We start from the raw sequence: 20,483 nt of genomic DNA, 5'->3' as shown, positions 1-20,483 counted from the left end.
CTAAATTACCATCTTGCAGTTTAAGCTTTGAAGAAATTGTCAACGGTATTTTATTTTGGCCATGATTGGGAACACATTTCACTAAAAATATGTAAGTTTTTAATTCTAAATAACAAAAAGCGCTACATAGCGACTAGCGCTATTAGTAATCCCACTGCTGACAATCAGTAGTTCCAAGTTTGAAAAACTTAACTTATTTGATTTTTATAATACTGAAAAATGTCTTTATATTTAAAATATAAAAGAAAGCTCTTACGAGTTTCGTTCCTACCCTTATTTTCACGGGGCTAGTAAAATTCAAAATGTTTGGGTGTGTGAGTAAGAAACTTTAAATTGATTGAGCGAGAATCCGCGATTTTCTCTCACTATTTTCCGCGAGCCTCTTCTCCCATGTATTTCTTACAACCAATTTCTCCCTCTACTTAGACTTTTCGCGGCGTCTAATTTCAGGTAGCCAATTACATTTAAATTATTATACTAAGGACACGAAAGAGCGATTTTTCTCTTTCTAATTCCGTTACTAACGTTTGCTGAGAACAATGCCACTGTCTATCTCTCAATCATTTTCCTTTAACTGACTTTTATTTCTCAAAATCTTCAATTACAAGTTTACTGTCAGATTGCGTATCTGTTACAAATGTAAAAATCTGTGAACCTTTTAATAGAATACAGAAAGAGGTCCAGTTGTTATCTTCCTAAGGAGCAGTAGAATAAAAAGGAAGAACGGATCCGAAATGTGTAGCATTTTTAGGTTAACCCTCGATGAAACAAAGAAGACTCTCGCTAGGACCAAAAGAAAGAAATAGATTACAAACGAGACACAAGCAACGATAGGGTCATGTAAGCGAGAATCCAAGGACCTTCATCTACGAAGTTTATAGCCGAACGGTACTACCGTCTTGAAAAAGAATGATCCAGCCAAAGATTTACTGGCGTTACTATAGGTCACCAAGAGCAAGAACAGCCATAATCCTGAATACAGGCGAGTTGGTATCTGCCTTACATTTGTAATTCCCTACCAAGGGTTCAGCGGATTTTTAACACAAAACAAAATTTTCTTTTGAACATACAAAATAATTTCGAGTTTTATTTTTCCCCTTTAGAAAAATTCCTCTTTTAAAATAATCATGATTCAATTTTTCCATCATTTAATGAATTGTAAAAAGAAATTCTTTTTTTTACATATAGTATGTATACTAAGATACAGTTCAGGAGTAATTTGAATTTTAAAATAAACGTGAATTAGTTTCGAGAATCAAAAACCCTGTTCTCTCTCTCTCTCTCTTTCTCTATCTAGCTTCAAAACAGAATTTCATTAATGTTCAAGAGTCTTATTTAAATTCTGGTATTAATTCTCCATGAAGTCAGTAATAATCGAAGAAGAACTTAGTAGGTCAGTTGCATTGAGTGGCTTCCTCTTAAAGACTCGAAGAGCTCTAAGGTAGTAAATACGTTTCTTAATATATAATTTATAGACATAAGGAGAGCAGATATCGGACTTTGATTCTCGATTGCCGACCCTAGTTTCTTAAATTGGAGAGTAAGGTATCTTCTCTGCTCACGAGATTATCGTGCAGCTCCAACGCTCTCTAAAGATCGTGCCGATAAGCAAAAAAAAAAAGAAGAATCCAAACTATATCTGGATCCAATAGAGACTTGCTTCTGAAAAAGAATGAAAATAACAAGAACAATTTTTAGCAGGTTTATTGATTTTCAGGAAGATTCTATTTTTTTCAGCTCGATCGACTTATTATATTGTTAAAAAATTAAAGTTACCTGAAGGGGACATGATGAGCTTTTTGTTCTAGAATACAATCCTGAAAGAAAATCTTAGTTTTGATATCTGATAATAACTTGTTTAAACTCATTGTTTGGAACTAATTATTCGGATAATGAATTTTTGAATTTCAAGTGAAACGATAAAGCGAAAAGTATTTCAGTAAAAAAGCGATTTTAACAATAAATGAAACATTTTTTTTTTATCTATTGACTCCATGAAATTACTAAACCTAGATGAGTTTTTCCTTTTTGTGCCTTTTGCGAACGAACGAACGAAACAAGAAGAGATAGAAACAAAAATCTGGTAGCGCACACACACATACATACATACATATACAGTGATTGAGGACGAGCGATTTCGGTCGATTGAAATGGCAACGCCAGTGAATCCGGTGAACATCAAAAGTAGCGGAAAGCTTCCGGGCAGAACGAACGGGTCAGTTTCAATCGTGACTCTCTGCAAAATCCCAGAGAGGTGCGGGTGCGTAATTGGCTCGACGAATCTCGTGCAATAAATCCGCGTCACAGTTTGACGGCCATATACCCCGAGTAGTAGGGGTCTCGTAGATAGAAATCGTTCCTAGGTATAGGCGGTAGTACCCTCATTCAAGGGTTGGTCTCTCTCCCTCGAGCCGTTAGGGAAATCAAATACCGCACGATAACGGGTCCACGACCGGACGAATTAAAGTCGTATATTTACTAGTAGTACCTCCTTCGTCAGTCAAGCGAAGTGACCGCCCTATGCAAGAACCGTAATTACTCCGATCACGAAATGCAAGCGAACCCCGGCTCTCTTTGCACATTTCGTCCTCTAAAAACCCTCCTCGGGTTCCTGAAATTTATTTAACGACGGAACCGCTTAAATCTCTCTCTCTCCCTTTCTCCCTCACTCCTCTGGATTAGAGGAAATCCACCTTCTCGTTTCCCGTTCGCGCTAACTTCCACCATTGACTTACAAAAGATACAATAATATATTTTTGACTTTAGAAGATTTTTATTCAACCCTGAAATTATGATAATTACAGAGCTTTGGTATTATTTCTAGGTTAATTTTAGTTTCATCTATACAGAAAACTTGCTTCGTTTATATTAATAAATATTGATAAATTAATTATTTCAATATTTAGTTCAGTAAATGGTGATTCAAGAAATAAAATTCATTGTACCCTTCAGATACTTAAATCCAAGCAATAATTTAATAGCAAAATTAGATCACGGAATTCACGAAATTAGATAACGGAATCCGCGAAACTAAATCACGAATTTCCCGAAACTATATGTCGCGGATTTAGCGAATTATATCACGGATTTTGCAAAATTAAGTTGACAATTTGCGAAATTATATCATGAATCCGCGAAACTAGATTACGAAATCCGTAAAATTAGATCACAAATTCGGCGAAATTAAGTCACGGATTTAACGAATTTAAGTCGCGGAATTCGCAAAATTATATCACGATTTCCGCGTAACTAGGTCGTGGACTTTGCTTAACAAGATGATGAATTCCGTGAAATTATATCACGATTTTCATGAAACTATATCGCGGAATTCAAATTAGATCACGAATTCCGAATTACTAGGTTGCAGATTTCGCTAAACTTAATCACGAATTCCGCGAAATTATATCACGAATTACATGAAATTAAATTGTTAAATTAGCAAAATTAGATATAAAATTCCGCGCAACTAGATCACCAATTTCACGTAATTAAATTGGGGAATTAGCTAACGAATTCCGCGAAACTACAGATCAAGAATTTTGGCAAAATTTGATCAATAATTCCGCGAAACTATATCACGATAGTCACGATACTAGGTTGCGGAATTCGTGAAATTTAAATGACGAATTTCACGAAATTAGGTTGCAGATTTCGCGAAACTAAATCAGGAATTCTGCGTGATTATATCACGAATTTCATGAAATTAAATTGGTAAATTAGCAAAATTAGATATAAAATTCCGCGCAACTAGATCACCAATTTCACGTAATTAAATTAGAGAATTAGCTAAATTAGATAACGAATTCCGCGAAACTACAGATCAAGAATTTTGGCGAAATTTGATCACTAATTCCGCGAAACTATATCACGATAGTCACGATACTAGGTTGCGGAATTCGTGAAATTTAAATGACGAATTTCACGAAATTAGGTTGCAGATTTCGAGAAACTATATTTGGAATTCTGCCCGATTATATCACGAATTTCATGAAATTAAATTGTCAAATTAGCAAAGTTAGATATAAAATTCCGCGCAACTAGATCACCAATTTCATGTAATTAAATTGGGGAATTAGCTAAATTAGATAACGAATTCCGCGAAACTACAGATCAAGAATATTGGCGAAATTTGATCACTAATTCCGCGAAACTATATCACGATAGTCACGATACTAGGTTGCGGAATTCGTGAAATTTAAATGACGAATTTCACGAAATTAGGTTGCAGATTTCGCGAAACTAAATCTGGAATTCTGCCTGATTATATCACGAATTTCACGAAATTAAGTTGGGTAATTAGCGAAATTAGATAACAAATTTCGCAAAACTAGATCACGGATTTTGTCGAAATTTGATAACGAATTCTGCGAAATTATATCACGATTTTTACGAACTTAGATCGCGGAATTCGTGAAATTAGATTACGAATTCCGAGACACTATGTCGCTGATTTCATGAAATTTAAATAAAAAATTTCACGAAATTAGGTTGCAGATTTCGCGAAACCATGCCGTGGATTTTTAGTAATTAATTATTAACGGAATCCGCGACACTAGGTCGTGGATTTTGTGATATGAATATTACGGATTCCGCGGAACTAGATTGCCAGTACTGGCGCAATGCTACGACTGTTGTAAATTTTTTCCTAGATTCGTAATTCTATGTTGGTAATTTAATTAAGATACCTGGAAATTGCAGGAAACTTTCTAGAAACTTGATGAAAATATTTAGAAATTTCATTAAATCTTCTTGACACTTTATGGAATTACTTACAGAAATTACAGGCAACTTTCTAGAAACTTTTTGCAAACAGCTACAAATTTCATGAATCTTTCTAGAAGTATTATAAAAATGTCTAAAAAAATTTTATATAAATCAACTTAATGGAGAAAATCACATTATCGAAATTCTATCAGTATCTTTAGTAAATTTAAAAAGAAAAATAGAAAAATCTGGTAGAAGAAAAGATTTTTAATTAATTCTAAATTCTAAACAGTAGCCTCAACATTTACTATTCATATAAGACATCGGTAAATAAAAGTTTCCGTAGAAGAATTTTAATGTTACGTGCAAATTCCAAATCGTACATATATCCATCAATGTATGTAGCGAATATAATAGCAATTGCGTCAAGATGCGTGATCACGTAAACTTGTCATATTTACAGTTATATATATATACTTCTCCATCGTATAGAGAGCTAAATACTCACTGACTATTGTTGGTCACGTTTGGGTCAGTGAAATTTTCAAATCCACAAAATCGACGAAAATCCAATGAATTACAGAAAGCCTCTTAAATTGCCTTCATAAACCTGTTTCAATGGCTGAATATAAACCTGCACTCTAGTGTTGGTAATTTTACTTTTACGGGTACAAAAAAAAAAGAAATACCTAATTTCGTTAAAAGCTTTTAAATCCCACACAGCAAGCATGGTGATTTAAATTTTTTTTTTCGAATAAATTTGATTGGTTGAAAGAATTTTTGTGCAAGATAAAATTGTTAATTTCACTTTAAAGATCGTACACTTGCTTTTCGTTACTATTTCTGTCCTTGATTAATTTTCTTGTAATGAAAATTTGGTAAAAAAAAATTAAAATTTTCGAATTTGATAAAATTTTCAACATCAGAAGATGAAAATAGGACCAGTTTATAATATGACGAAGGGAAGGTTAAATGTATTTGATCACGCGCTTAGTGTGCAAAATCGATGGAACGCAATTGTCATTCCCTAGAGTAATCTCCCTCTCCTTCCATTCGACAAGGGTTGATGCCTTTTCCAGTTTGGCTAACTCATACGACATTCGCATCTCTTTTTTATTTACTTTTCTATTCTTATTTTCTTCATTTTTAGTTTTTTCCTTTCTTGCCTCGCATTGGAATTGTTCCCCAATAGACATTATATTTTCTTGTATAGTATATATGTCAGATTATTATATTTGTCAAATCAAGTTCAATTTTATCAGAAATCTTTTGGGACATGCAGCAAAAGAAAAACATAAAAGATTTTTGTTAAAGAAAATTATTAATTTAACAAAAAATAATCTTTTTATTTGAATTTATTTTTAATTAGAAATTAATGGTTTTAAAAAATTACTTTTACGGATTATATACAAAGAAAAAATTGTGTAATCCGTATATATTAGCGTCAGGGCATTATATTCGTTAAATTTTGAAATTTCACTGGGATTTTGTTATGGCTTTGTATATAGTAGATTGAGAATGACTGAACTCACGTGTATATATATATATATATATATATACACGTGAGTTAACCATATATATGTATAGATGGTGGGAGGAGATGGTTTGCCCAACTCTTGGTTCGGCTATGACATAACCCTCTGGTTGTCCCATAGATTCAGGTATCGATGGCATGCAAACCCTGTGAATGTCTGTGTGTATTTGTATGCGACGTGTGTGCGGATCCCAGATAAACCCCAACCGCTATGTTGGGTATTCTAATATCCTACGCATCGTGTAATGAACCACCGACCGATATTAGGCAACTGATATTGCACGGCCGCGAACAACAACGCGAATCACTATCATAAAGAGCCTATACGATTATTTATTCAATACGGCGCGCATCAAACAAAACATTTTACTGCAAATATATTCTATATCAAATATATTAATTAACAATGTTTCTATATATTGTTTCCAAAATTTACAATTAAATTAATTTTTATTTATAAATTTTCAATTATATTGTGTTTCGCAATGCGAAATCCAATTGTATAAATTTTAAAAAATTGTAATTCATGAGATTTTAGAAATCGAATATCCCACTTTAAATATTTACATTGTCAAGAGAAATTTATTTTCTGTAAAATACTGATGTTTGTAAATTAGGAATCATATTATTTAGTAAAGACGCGTTTTCTCGGAATTGAATCTTCTCCGAATCCAGTAAGTAGGGACAGTACCCACGTGACGAGTGGACAACCAATCCCGAGCGCTAAGTTGCTGAAAATCAAAACATATGACTTAGGAAAAAAAGTTATAACGAATTTGATGTTAGCTTTTAAAAATTTTAAATGGCGGACGACATTTGGCGTGACGTCACTGTCACTTAAAACTGCTGGAGTTGTGAAGCTACTATTTTTAAAATTTTTATGGTCATCACTTTATGACTCCAGCAGTACTTGAAAACATCGGGACATTTCGTGTGACACGAGAATTTTCGACGAAGAGTAAACAAAGTGATCTTCTCAAATAAATACCGGCCAAGTTCAAAAAGTGAAGGAAGTGAGATTAAAATCAAAAAGTGACAAAATTGATAATAATCGTCGATAAGTAGCAATTTTATAATTCGAAAATTTTTGTAAATTCAAGTATCTTAATGCATGCATTAGAAAATTTTCTAGGTTAGAAAATATTTTTTGTTTTTCCTATGTTTCAGATTATAAAATCCGATGGAGTCCAAAAAAAGTCAAAAGAGTCTCCTCACGTAAGTATTATTAATATTTGCATTACGAATTAATGAAGTTCTACTTTTAATAATAGGAGAACAGAAGAAGAAGATTAATTTTTGGAAATTTTACCAAATTTCCTCATACTAGATTATAAATAAATTTCTGCTTTTCGTTAAAGTTTCTATCACTCTCTCACGAAGATGATAGGAAAAACATTCAACTGAAAGTCAAGAGAAAAATAATTAATTTTTGGAAATTTTACTAAATTTCCTCATACTAGATCATGAATAACTAATAATAATAACTTTATAATATAAATTACTCATTTTCTGCGAGTTAAATAAGTTGGTTTTTGAATTTAATAAATGTTGTTTAATTGTGCAGCCAAAATATTACGTAAATAAATTTCAAAAATATATTCGCAAATAAATATGAAGGAAAATATAAGAATCAAAGTAAAATATGTAAATTTTTTATCATGGAATAATGTCTGGGATTTTCTTTTGTGGTTTTATTCTTTGATATTTTGGCGAATGGAAATTTAATTTAAAGCTTATTTGCAGTAATTATTGTAAGTAGTATAATGAAATTTATATTATAAATAAATAATTTTTATGTATAATTTCTGAGCGGATTGTAATGACAGTTATTAGTATTGTATTTTGAAAAGGTAAAACTTCAAAAAAATTATACAATAATTGCAAAACTAAAATAACAACAATCATGTACACAATTTATGATAGCTGAACTCATACAATTTCAATAAACTAATTAAATTCATATATGAGGGATATTTCAATTTAAAAGCAGATTAATGTAGTACATCGCCTCTCCTCGTCTCTCAATAAATATATTACTTGAAATTTATTTTAAAATTGTGATATTCTCATGGAACAAATATCTTTTAGCTCTGGTAAAATAATATTCTACACATTGTTTTCACATTTTATGATATATATATACGCTGTGAATTGAAAATGTTATATACTCGCAAAGTGCGCAGGTCTCTTGTGGCTGACTCGATTAATTTTGCAAATATATATATATACAGCATGGGATCCGATAATTACCTGACGCTGTGTGGAATTAATTTTTACGAGGAAAGCAAAGTGACATTAATTAATAACGCTTTGCAAGTTAGTAAAGGTCTTACGTTGTCTGGTGTTTAACACGCGCTCGCGCGCACGAGGTAACGACGGGCAAGAAATGGGGACATTGTAAATCTGCTTCGTCTTCAGGAAAAAAAAACGACACGTGTTCAAATTTCCTCTAGGTTTTCCATTAAACCAACCATTCTTCATTCTTTACACCCTGACTTTATATGTATATACTTATTGATTATTTCATTAATGTCTGACTTGTTAAAAATGCAGTAAAAAGAAATTACTTGTTCTAATAAAAACGCTGGTCAATAAAAAATTTACATAATTTTTAATAGATGAAAAAGAAAACGATATTCCTTATAAAGAATTCTATGATTTAAAAATTAAAATCTACATAAAAAATTATCTATTTTGTTTTAGAGTCAAAAAATGCTATGAGAATTTTAGAAAAAGGGAGTTTCACCTGACAATTAAATTTGCCAGCGAGAGAAAGAATTTAATTATTATTATTAATGAAAATAAAAGAGCATAGGTGAGTTGTTCGGTGAAGGGAAATTTAGGTATTGAAGTGAATTTCAGCGATATAAGGGTTAAGACAGGAATGTCGTTTAAAATGCGATAATTCATAAATGCAAAGTCCACCCCTCGATCGACATAACTTCCAGTATTAAAGATTCCTTTTCATGCGATAGCGATGACTACGACGACGAAGAGCCAATGTAAAAAAAGGGAACATCCATCCGAGTTCGACCACTCACTGTCCTTTTCTTTTCTTCATCACCCCACGACAAAATTAATTTTTTTTTTTAAAAAGGGCACTCTCCATAAAAGCAAAATTCAGTTGTCAATGTATAATTAAATTCCAAAAAAGTAATAATCCAACCAATGTTGTATATTCATCATTCATATTTTGCCATAGGTACAAAGCATTCTTTTCCACTAGAGAAAAATTATTAATATCGACGCCTCCCGTTGATAAGATGCCCGTTCATTTGTCAGAATAATAAAATGCCAACTCGAGCTCAGTTCAATATGAAGCTAGTTCAATTGTCAAAATAATAAAAGGCTATCTCAGTTTCAGAATAATATAATCCTATCTCGCATTAAATTCGAATTCAAGTTTTCGTAAATTAAAAAAAAAGTTTAAGTCGATCAGAATATTAATTCATACTTTTTAATGATTAATTAGTGATTAATAATTATTAATAAAATAAGAAATAGAATAAAAAACAAATAATAAAATAAATGAAAATAAAAAATATTATTAAAAAAGAAAAAAATTAATTTAGCCTTGAATTATTTATTACTAATATTATTTTTTTTATTATAATTTTTTTATTAATTTTTTTATTTTGTTAATCATTAATTAATCATTACAAACTATTAAATAATATTCCGATCGAGTTAAAAATATTCAAGTTTTCGTAAAATAAAAAATTTTTAACTCGATCGGAATATTATTTAATATTTTGTAATGATTAATTAATGATTAACAAAATAAAAAAATTAATAAAAAAATTATAATAAAAAAAATAATATTAGTAATAAATAATTCAAGGCTAAATTAATTTTTTTCTTTTTTAATAATATTTTTTATTTTCATTTACTTTATTATTTGTTTTTTATTCTATTTCTTATTTTATTAATAATTATTAATCACTAATTAATCATTAAAAAGTATGAATTAATATTCTGATCGACTTAAACTTTTTTTTTAATTTACGAAAACTTGAATTCGAATTTAATGCGAGATAGGATTATATTATTCTGAAACTGAGATAGCCTTTTATTATTTTGACAATTGAACTAGCTTCATATTGAACTGAGCTCGAGTTGGCATTTTATTATTCTGACAAATGAACGGGCATCTTATCAACGGGAGGCGTCGATATGTAATAATTAAATTTATATTCTACAAAAGAATAGTGTTTGTGGAAAAAGAAAATTTTGTTTTCTATGAATTAAAAATACACTAGAATGGCATTTTTATAATATGTAATTGTTTTATTTATTTCATTGAAAAAGATTAATAAACGTTGAAATTCGTTCGATATTTATATATTGTAACGCAGCATTTTATCACGTATACATACAAATGACTTAAAAATAATAAATTAAAATAAGTTTTGTAAATAAATGACACCAGGGTCATTTTCTTTAAATAATCAAATTTACGATTTAACAAACCAACTTGACAAAGTCGTTAGATTAATAGTCGACTTGTAATAAATAAAATCGATGCTGATTTGTTCTTTCGTTCTGGTTATGAAAACTCTCGCGAGGTATTGAGGATACTTGCAGTATCACAATGGCGTTGAGGACATCACTATCTATCATTGAAATAAGAAGTCATCAAGGGAAGAACTTCCTGGTGTATATAATTGCTCGAGAGTCTCGAATATTCAAGAAGACCAGAAGAAGACGAAATTGCTGTTTTGTTGACGATCTGTCAAATTATTATAGGCAGCCAATTTCCTATGGACTTCTCGCATCAATCAATTTAACATAGGATAGTGCAGGGATCTGCGTTACCGACAACTGAGTATCGATTATCGGGCGCGGGTATTATATTATTGAATATTAATTGATCTCAATGACACCGAGAAGAGTGGCAGCTGCTTGGTGACGCTTTCGAGTTTGACTCGTCAGCCATTTTCTCTCATTCTCATTCTGGTGTTCGTAGAGTGCAAGTAGTTTTCTTTTGTTTTGTGACATAATTAAAATGCAATAAACAATATATTTGTGGGACGAGACTTCGTCGTCAAATGGGCGGTGAGTTCCCAGTGTAAATTTATGAGTCTTTTTCCTTCTGAATGGAACTCATTATTATTTAAAAATAATAATAATTATTAAAATCAAATTAAATCTTGTTGGTCGGCCATCTGCCCCTTTCTTAAATATCAAACTTGAAGTGATTATTAATAAATAGTGTAGCTGTCTATTATTGCTGTAATGTAACAATAGAATTCCTGAGCTGGTTTTAGTTTTTCCTAATTAGAATTATAAAATTTACTTATCGGGTTATTTAACTTTTTTTTGGTTTAGTTAATTTCCATAAAGTAACTTGGCGTCTTGGCAAAATTAATAATTAAAAAGTCTAGATAATGTAGATTGTCTTGAAAATATAATAATAAATAATTTCAATTAAAAATAAATTAAAATTTACGTTACAATATGTATATTGATAAAAAAAGTATATTATTTTAGTAATAAAATATATTATTATTCGTGTTTTTCCTCTATTCGTAAAACGTGTTTAATCACATTTGCATAATGTTAAAATATATTTTTAATGCAAATTCAACCTCGTGCGTATAGTTTCATATCAGGCATGGCGCATATTTGAGAATTAGACTTGACTCTCATGGGTATCGTCAGCTTTTGTTTTGTCCCTTTCTCATTTTTTTTTATTTTTTTTAACTATAATGCACCTCTTTTTATTCTCAAGAAAAATTCTGTTTTCTTAATTTTTTTATTATAATGAGCATCCCTAATTTCTTAACTTTCTAACTTAAAAAAAGCAAATTTTTTTCAATTATTTTCTACACTCATAAGGGAATAATTTTTAAGCCCTGTTCGTCATATATATATACATACATTTATTTTTTGAACCATCTTTAAAAACTAGACACGCGATTAGGGTATTTGATTTTAAATTCACAACAAATTTAAATTTATTTTTAGATTTTTTTAATTCACTAGATTTGCTTACAACAAAAAAACTTTCCGCCGTATTGGATACTTTCAAATAACAAGTTTCAAGTGAATTCAATTAATTTTGAAAAAAATTTCCGCCATATTGGATCCGCCATTTTGAATTTTGAAAATCTGCCTTTGGATTATACGCGTTCTTGTTTTTTTTTATTAGAATCAACAACAAAATTGGAAATCCAATTTTTCGGTATTAAATTTTAATCTCGTAATGATGATAATAATTTTAAACGTGAAAGTATAATAAAATTTAAAGTAAAAGTAAAATTTAATTACTTAAAATTGTCATCAAAGTGAAAAAATTTTGTAAATATACTTTTTTTTAGGGAATTTACATATATTTTTTAATTAATTTTTTTTTAATTTTTAATTTACTGACATGCATAGATAATTTTACGTTCATTTACCTTCACATAAAAAGAAGACCAATATTTTGTCTTTTCTCTCTGGACATGAGACAAAGGAAAGTTAATCTTTTGTGTGTTCATTATATTCCATAAGCTGTGTCTTTTTATGCACCCGTTTTATGAAACAAATCCTTAAAGCTGATATATATACTAAATTCATATATAAGTACAAAAGTTTCATAAAAAAAATAATAATTTTTCATTTTCTTAAAAAAAAATTCTGTTTTTAACATGAAATATTATTTCATTATCAAATTTGAAAATATCTGAAAATAATCTGACACAATTTGGTAAAAAAATTAATTGATGTCAAAATTTTATTCGGTCTATAAAATTAAAATTAAATTTTAAAAATAAAAGTTAAAGCAAAGAAATGGATAAATTTAAACATTAAAATAATTACAATATTTGAATATCATTTTATTGAAATTGGAATCCTTTTGAAAGGACATATTTCCTTTTTGTAATATGATAAAAAAAAACTGCAAAAATAAACAATGGAAACAAAATTCTTTTGAAGTAAATTCTACTAAATTTCTTAGAAGCGTGTTTCCTTGCAGAAAGATTTTCCTTTTTTTTATCTCCTTATATGCCGCTATTTTCGTAGAGGCGTCGAAGCACCATTTTACGAATAAGTCCGCAAGCGGAGAAAATGGAGTTGTTTCTAGATTTCGCATCGAGTAAACGCCAACATCTTATACGCATCCCATTGTAGTGGTTTTTTTTTCTCTTCTTCATTCTCTTACACAAAAGAAAGTGGAGTCAGTGCAAGGCGAAACCGACCAACTACCTACACACATATATTGTATATGTATGTATACATAGAAGCAAGCGCTTGAGCCTGAAATGTACGTGAAATGTAATTTTTGTGGGATGAAATTGCCCAGTAACATTCAGGCACTGTTGCAGCAGAAAGAAACGGGGAAAACGTTGAGGGCAGTCAAGAATCTGCAATAGCCGCTAGGAAAAAGGTCCTCAGAGAAATAAGAATGGAACTCGTTGCGAAATTTATCCAGGCAATGTACACTTCCTACTCAGTTTTGTGAGAATTTTTTCGCTTCCTCTTTTGTTTTTCTTTTTTGATCATCACGATTTCCTGGTAGAATCTCTATTTCTGTTTTTTTTTCTTGAAAAGAGAAAAAGTACTTTTTACATATTGAAAATTTACATGTAACCTTTCACTGGTATTATAATTTTTTTTTAAATTGCAATCATAATTCAATTAAGGGTATTTGAAAAACCTCCCACGTGATATTGAATTCAATTTTAATTAATAAAATCAATTCTAAAATTTTAGAGGAATGGTAGGCTGATTACAGTCAAGTTGGTATTTGACAATTTACTTATAGTTGTTAATTTTAAATGAATGTAGGTATATGAGAATTTTATTGATATAAATTTTGTATAATTTATTAATAATAAATGAATGAAATCAAAATGTTACAATAATGTTTGATGTTGAAAAGTGTTGTTACAAAGAACTGTGAATTTTTAAATATTTTACTTACAATTACCTCTGTTCAGAGAGCAGAGGCAATTATAAATTGACGAGTTGGCACTTGTCGTTGACGCTGTGAGTTTTTACAACTCCTGAAGAGAAACGGTTGGGACTAACTCACAGTTTTTAGTTCATAAACTCCGAATTGCACACACGTCACGTTTGCAAAATCGTTAAATTGAGAATACACTAATACGACAATTAACAATAAAATTTATTTATGATAACCTCACAAATCAGGCGATGATGATTACTTCCTCTAATACCGAACAACAAGTAAACATATACTGTTCGAGATGCAAGAGTTAAAGTCGTAATAATTTTAAAGTATCCAAAGGGCCAAACTCACGATCGTTAATCTCACGTTATGATACGCACTATGAATTAGAACCGGAGTAAATGACAACTGACAAGGCTTTCGATATTCAAGTCAAAGGTAAGCCTATATGCTATTTAATACTAATGAGAAATGGAACATTGCATAGAATTTTATACTTTTATGCAGCTGTAAAAACAATTCCTAAAAATTAACTGAAGAAATGCGTGGGAATCATATTAGGAAAATTTGTATACAGAACATTACACCGTCCGACACGATTTTTCACACACGAAAAAATCAATGATTTTCAGAAACTGGGACCAAAAAAAAGATACCCGTGTCTGGCCGTTTTGCTAGATCAGGTCATTTTTTGCTTTTAGGGGTAAAAACAATCCTTAAATGAAAGGTGATAGGAAATCTTGTACAAATTAATAATTTTTTATCAAACCTGGTATCTCGGGGTTTTCCGGGTCGCTGATTACGAATCTGATGTCAGATTTTCAAAATTCAAAATGGCGGTTCCAATATGGCGGTCGAAATTTATAAAAATTCACCAATTCATTTGATAGTTGTTACTTAGGGGTTTTTGGGATCGCTGATAACGAATATGATGACAGATTTTGAAAATTCAAAATGGCAGATTCAATATGGCGGTCGAAATTTATAAAAGTTCATCGAATTCACTTGAAACTTGTTAATTGAAGGTTTTTGGGGTCGCTGATAACGAATTCGATGTCGGGTTTTCAAAATTCAAAATGGCTGATCGAATATGGTGGTCGAAATTTATAAATGTTATTAGTTTTTTATAAAACTTCGTATCTCTGGGTTTTTTGGGTCTCTAACAAGTAACACTACCCAAGTGCCAATCGCCGATTGACTTGAGTCTTTGCGCATTTTTTAGAGGAGCTAAAAATATTTGATACGTACATTTTTATATCGGCAATGAAGATGTTTTAAGGGTTGAAAACAGGGGTTGAAAAGTCATATTTTTAGTGGCAAAATATACATATCATGATCATTAAAGAAAGTTTAATTAAAATAATTATTTCATTATTTAAAAAATGTTTGACACTTCTTTCTTGATTTCCTAAAAGATACTGCTCGGTAGAAATTACCGTTATAACCCTTTTTGAATGGGGTGAGTGGAACCTTTAACCCTTTAAGAACCAAATATACAAAATTTTTGCATGATTTCACAACCAATTTTTCAAAGTGATTTGAATCGCTTGAAACTTGTTACTCGGGGGTTTTCGGGGACACTGATTACGAATTCGATGTCAGTTTTTCAAAATTCAAAATGGCGGATCCAATATGGCGGAAGACATTTTGAAAATCCACTGCAATTTGATTGAAACTTGTTACTCGGGGGTTTTCGGGGTCGCTGATTACGAATTCGATGTCAGTTTTTCAAAATTCAAAATGGCGGATCCAATATGGCGGAAGACATTTTGAAAATCAACTGCAATTTGATTGAAACTTGTTATTCGGGGGTTTTCGGGGTCGCTGATTACGAATTCGATGTCTGTTTTTCAAAATTCAAAATGGCAGATCCAATATGGCGGAAGACATTTTGAAAATAATTATCTAATTAATTATTATCTTAAATAATAGCCCAAAGATAACCCCAAAAGTTTCTTCATGAAAAAAATATATATATGAAGCATTTTGCCCCAGTCTCCCCTATATATATTCAATTATTTTGCATTATATTTTCTATTACTTTTATTTTGTAAGTTTGTTAGTTTAAAAATGCAAAGACGGAAAAATTATTTAAAAATTTTAAATGTAAGTTATTTTTCTTCAAGATACATATATAGCATAATAATAAAAATTTATTGAAGGTAATAAAAATGTTAAATTATATTAAAGCGTTTCAACGAGAAACTTTTGTTGATAAAAATGAATAATTTTTTTTTTTAATAATTTGAAAAAATTTTCAAAACTTTTATTTATCATATTTAGAGTTTACCAAGAAGAATTTATTTGTAGAATTTTAAACTAATAAAACTCTTTTTTTTCTAACTTTTATGTTTTAATAATCATTGAAAGCAATAAAACTATTAACGACTGTAAAAATTGTAGATGCTATCATTCAAAAATTTAAAAAATGCATAATATAGATACGCGTTTGTTTCTTGACAAAAAACAATTTAAATTATTAATTCTTTTCTTTTAAAGAAAAAACTTGTGATCTTAATATCAATCATGAAACGAAACATGTTTATAATTTTTTTTGCTTTATGCGTTTTAATTAATAATTATCAATTTGTTTCTTCACTGAGTTTCGATACAGAAGAAGATGCTATAGGTAAGTTTTTATTCTTGTAACTTATGTACTTATATACCTCTGCATAAAAAAGGGTTTTTGTAGATTAAATGTGAACGCCGCAATTTTCATTTTTTTACCTTTTGAAAATAATTTTTTAATAGTTTAATATTTACTTAACATTAATATTTATAATTGATTTTTTAATTGATTTTATTATCTGTTCTAACCCCTTAACATCGTTAAAATAATAATTTTCAAATATATACAACCTAGTCTGATTTTGAAATAACGTTAATTTGCATTAATATGTTGCAATAAATTTTTTTTTGTTTTCATTTGCAGAACAATGTATTTACGAATTTGAAAATAGATGGCACTGCCGAAGCTTAGAAACTCCGTCGTCATCCGTCGTCAGCGACGATGGCATTTGGTCAGGTGATAAAAAATAAAGAAGAATTTGATAATTAATTAAAAATTAATTATTTAAAACTACTGAATCATCAATAAAAACAATATTTAAAAAATTTAGTTACGTTTTAATAAAAAATTCTCCAAATTGAAAGTATCAAAAATGTTTTTAAATGTAAGCAATAATTTTTTCTAAAATTAGTTTATCTACATCAGCAATGGGATTACTAATAGCGCTAGTCGCTATGTAGCGCTTTTTGTTATTTAGAATTAAAAACTTACAAATTTTTAGTGAAATTTGTTCCAAATCATGACCAAAATAAAATACCGTTGACAGTTTCTTCAAAGCTTAAACTGCAAGATGGTAATTTAGAAGAAAATATAAACATAATCCCTCTAGATAAAGACATTGACATAGAATTCATGTCAATTTCCTAAAATATTTTATCTACGTAGCAAACAAATACAACGTGAAGGTGGAATAAATTATACTTTAATTTCATAAATAACAACTTTAAAAATAAATTATCTAGTTTAATGTAAAAATAATTTATAAAGGGAAATAAATTTTAACTTAATTTAATAAATAAAAATTAAGAAAATTAATCTTATTGCAAGAATTAAAAATAATAATTGCATGAGATTTAAAATTAGGATATTCTTTACTAGCCAAAATTTAAAAATTGATAAATTTTTTAAATTAAATTAATTATTTTTTAATTAAATTAATTTTCATTTTTTGAAAAACTCTTTAACTCACAAAAAATGCTTTACACATTTTTTTAGTGAACCCTTGCTTGAGAACAAAAATTCTATTTCTGAGGTTATATCTTCAAAATTTTTTTAATTAAATTTTTTTCCCATTTTAGACAATGTCTAATAGAAACTTTTAATCCTATGAAAAAGATAATAAACATAAATGCAATAAATATTTAATTATTAATATAAAACTGAAAAGTAAATAGTTTATTATTATTGGATAAAGTTGAATTATTTTCTTGTTTTTTTGTAAGGATAGAAATTGAAAATAAAAGTGTTAATATAGGCTGAATCCATTTCAAAACATACAGGCCGACCACCTTCAGGTTGTAGATTTTTCTATCGATGAAATATGTTATTCTACATGAAAAATAAAGAGACACGTATTTTTTTATTTTTCATAAAAATTATGTTTAACGAAGTTATGGTCATTTGAAGTTTGAGTGGTAAAACTCGAAAGAACAATGAAAAAAAATTGTTTCGCCTGTAATTTTTTTTCTAATGAATGCAATCAAATTATTTTTCTTGGATCTTGTAGGGGGTATATTCCTCATTAAAATCCCATTTGAAATTTGAAAAAAGATTCAAAATTAACAAAAGAGGAGGTAGTAAGGAGAAATTTTTTTCGAGATATTCTTTTTACGAAATTTGAAATAACTGACGTGCAGTTTCAAAAACAAATGAACTAACTGAAGTGAGTCATTTTATAACCAACCAAGAATTTACAGAAACTCCTGCGCCATCTACTGATGTTTCTCCAAATAGAGGTAGAATCATTGGCATTAAAATCTGTTAATTCTACAAGTTTGAACTACAGTTCTTAAAAACTGTTGAGTGACCAAATTATGTATACTATATGAGGATAATATATATTTGGTAGAGTATTTCTTATAGGTTATATTCTCCTCCGAATACATTAAATTCGCGGAACATTATTGTATATAAATTAGTATAACTTCTATGTAAATAAATTCATCCTTCAATAATTTTCTAACAAAAAAAATGAGGAGCAAGTTTTCAAAACTTATGATAAATCCACTTTTTCTTATGTCGAGAAATTGAAACAAACGACTTTTCTCACTTAATCACTACAGTTAATTTTAAAATAAAAAATTTGGAATAATTTATTTCTATAATAATGTTTATATACTTAAGACGTTTCCTTTTTAATTAAACTTTCTTGCCGACACTATGATAATAATAAAAACACTGAATTCGCCTTAACCTCTCCCACTCAATCGTACTCAGCCTTAGTCGAATCACTGCACTGTTTTCGCGCATGCGTTAAATCCTTACAGAAAATATCTGTAGAATTAACAGATTTAGGAACATGTAAAATCTCCAAATCGATGTTAAAGAATTACCAGAAAATTTTTTTCCGTGTAGTTAAAATTATATTTTGTGATTTTATTAGAGATAAATATTGGTAGATTTGGATACATGAATAAAAATAGAGATAATAATTAAATTTGTTTATGTTTTTTTTCAAATTGTGGTCTGTGAAAATTCTTTAAGGTAATGGAAGAATTGTGTCAGCATTATTATATTATATTATTGAATATTAATTGACCTAATTGACACCAAAAAGAGAGGCTGCTGTTTAGCGACGCTTTTGAGCTTGTCTCGTCAACCATTTTCTCTCATTATCATTCTGGTGTCCGTAGTGTATAAACTTGGTTTTGTGAAATTAAATTTATAATTTTTTGGACGATTCGTCGTCGTCAAATGGGCGATGAGTTCTCAGTATATATTATCAGTCGTTTTCCTTCTGAATCGATCTCATTATTATTTAAATTTAAAAATAATAGTAATTATTAAAATCAACTTCAATTGTTTGTCGGTCTTCTGCCACTTTCATAATAAATTTGTAGTGATTATTAATAAAGTAGTGTTATTGTTATAAATTTTGTTTAATTAATGGTGTTTATCCTTCTCCCCCCCTCTCAGCAGTCTATTGTTGCTGTAAAGTAACAATAGAATTCCTGATCTGGTTTTAGTTTTTCCTAATTAGAATTGTAAAATTTACTTGTCGGGTTATTTAACTATTTTTTTAGGTTTAATTATTTTTCATAAAATAACTTGGCGTCTCGGCAAATTAAAAATTGTAGATAACGTAGATTGAATTGAAAATATAATAATAAATTAATTACAATTAAATTCATTAATCTTACTCTTAAAAAGCAATGTTATAAACAATAAAAAATTAAAATCTACGTTATAATATATATATATATATATATATATATATATATATACTTTCAATAGGCAAGAATGTAGAACTTTTAAAAAACAAATATATAAATGAAAAAATAACGCGATCCATTTTTTTACCGAATGGGATTACTGGGGATTGAGAACTGTGTGTTATATTGGTCTTGTATTCACTGGAGAGAGAAACGCTTATGCGTGTCAAATTTTTTAAATATGTATATATGTACCGCGCAATGCATTTTAACGAACTATAAGGACCCAATCAGATGAAAATATTTTATACATCCGCTCATAAATATAGTTTTTTAAAGCTTCGAAAGAATTTTTTACATTTATTATTTACTATATATAGTAAGTAATCTAAAAACCATTATGTTTCT

The 20,483-nt window shown here is 29.2% G+C and overlaps 1 protein-coding gene across 1 annotated transcript in view; it reads right to left on the bottom strand.

Annotated features, from left to right (window-relative positions):
- LOC127281570 (hemicentin-1) overlaps positions 1 to 20,483 on the bottom strand; it is a 384,522-nt gene that overhangs the window by 242,213 nt on the left and 121,826 nt on the right. The window lies entirely within an intron of this gene.

The sequence above is a fragment of the Leptopilina boulardi genome, unplaced genomic scaffold (assembly GCF_019393585.1).
Source record: "Leptopilina boulardi isolate dan_hultmark-lab unplaced genomic scaffold, ZJU_Lbou_2.1 LbouV2_273, whole genome shotgun sequence".
NCBI classification, from domain to species: domain Eukaryota; kingdom Metazoa; phylum Arthropoda; class Insecta; order Hymenoptera; family Figitidae; genus Leptopilina; species Leptopilina boulardi.
This window is presented reverse-complemented; position numbering and strand designations above follow the sequence as displayed.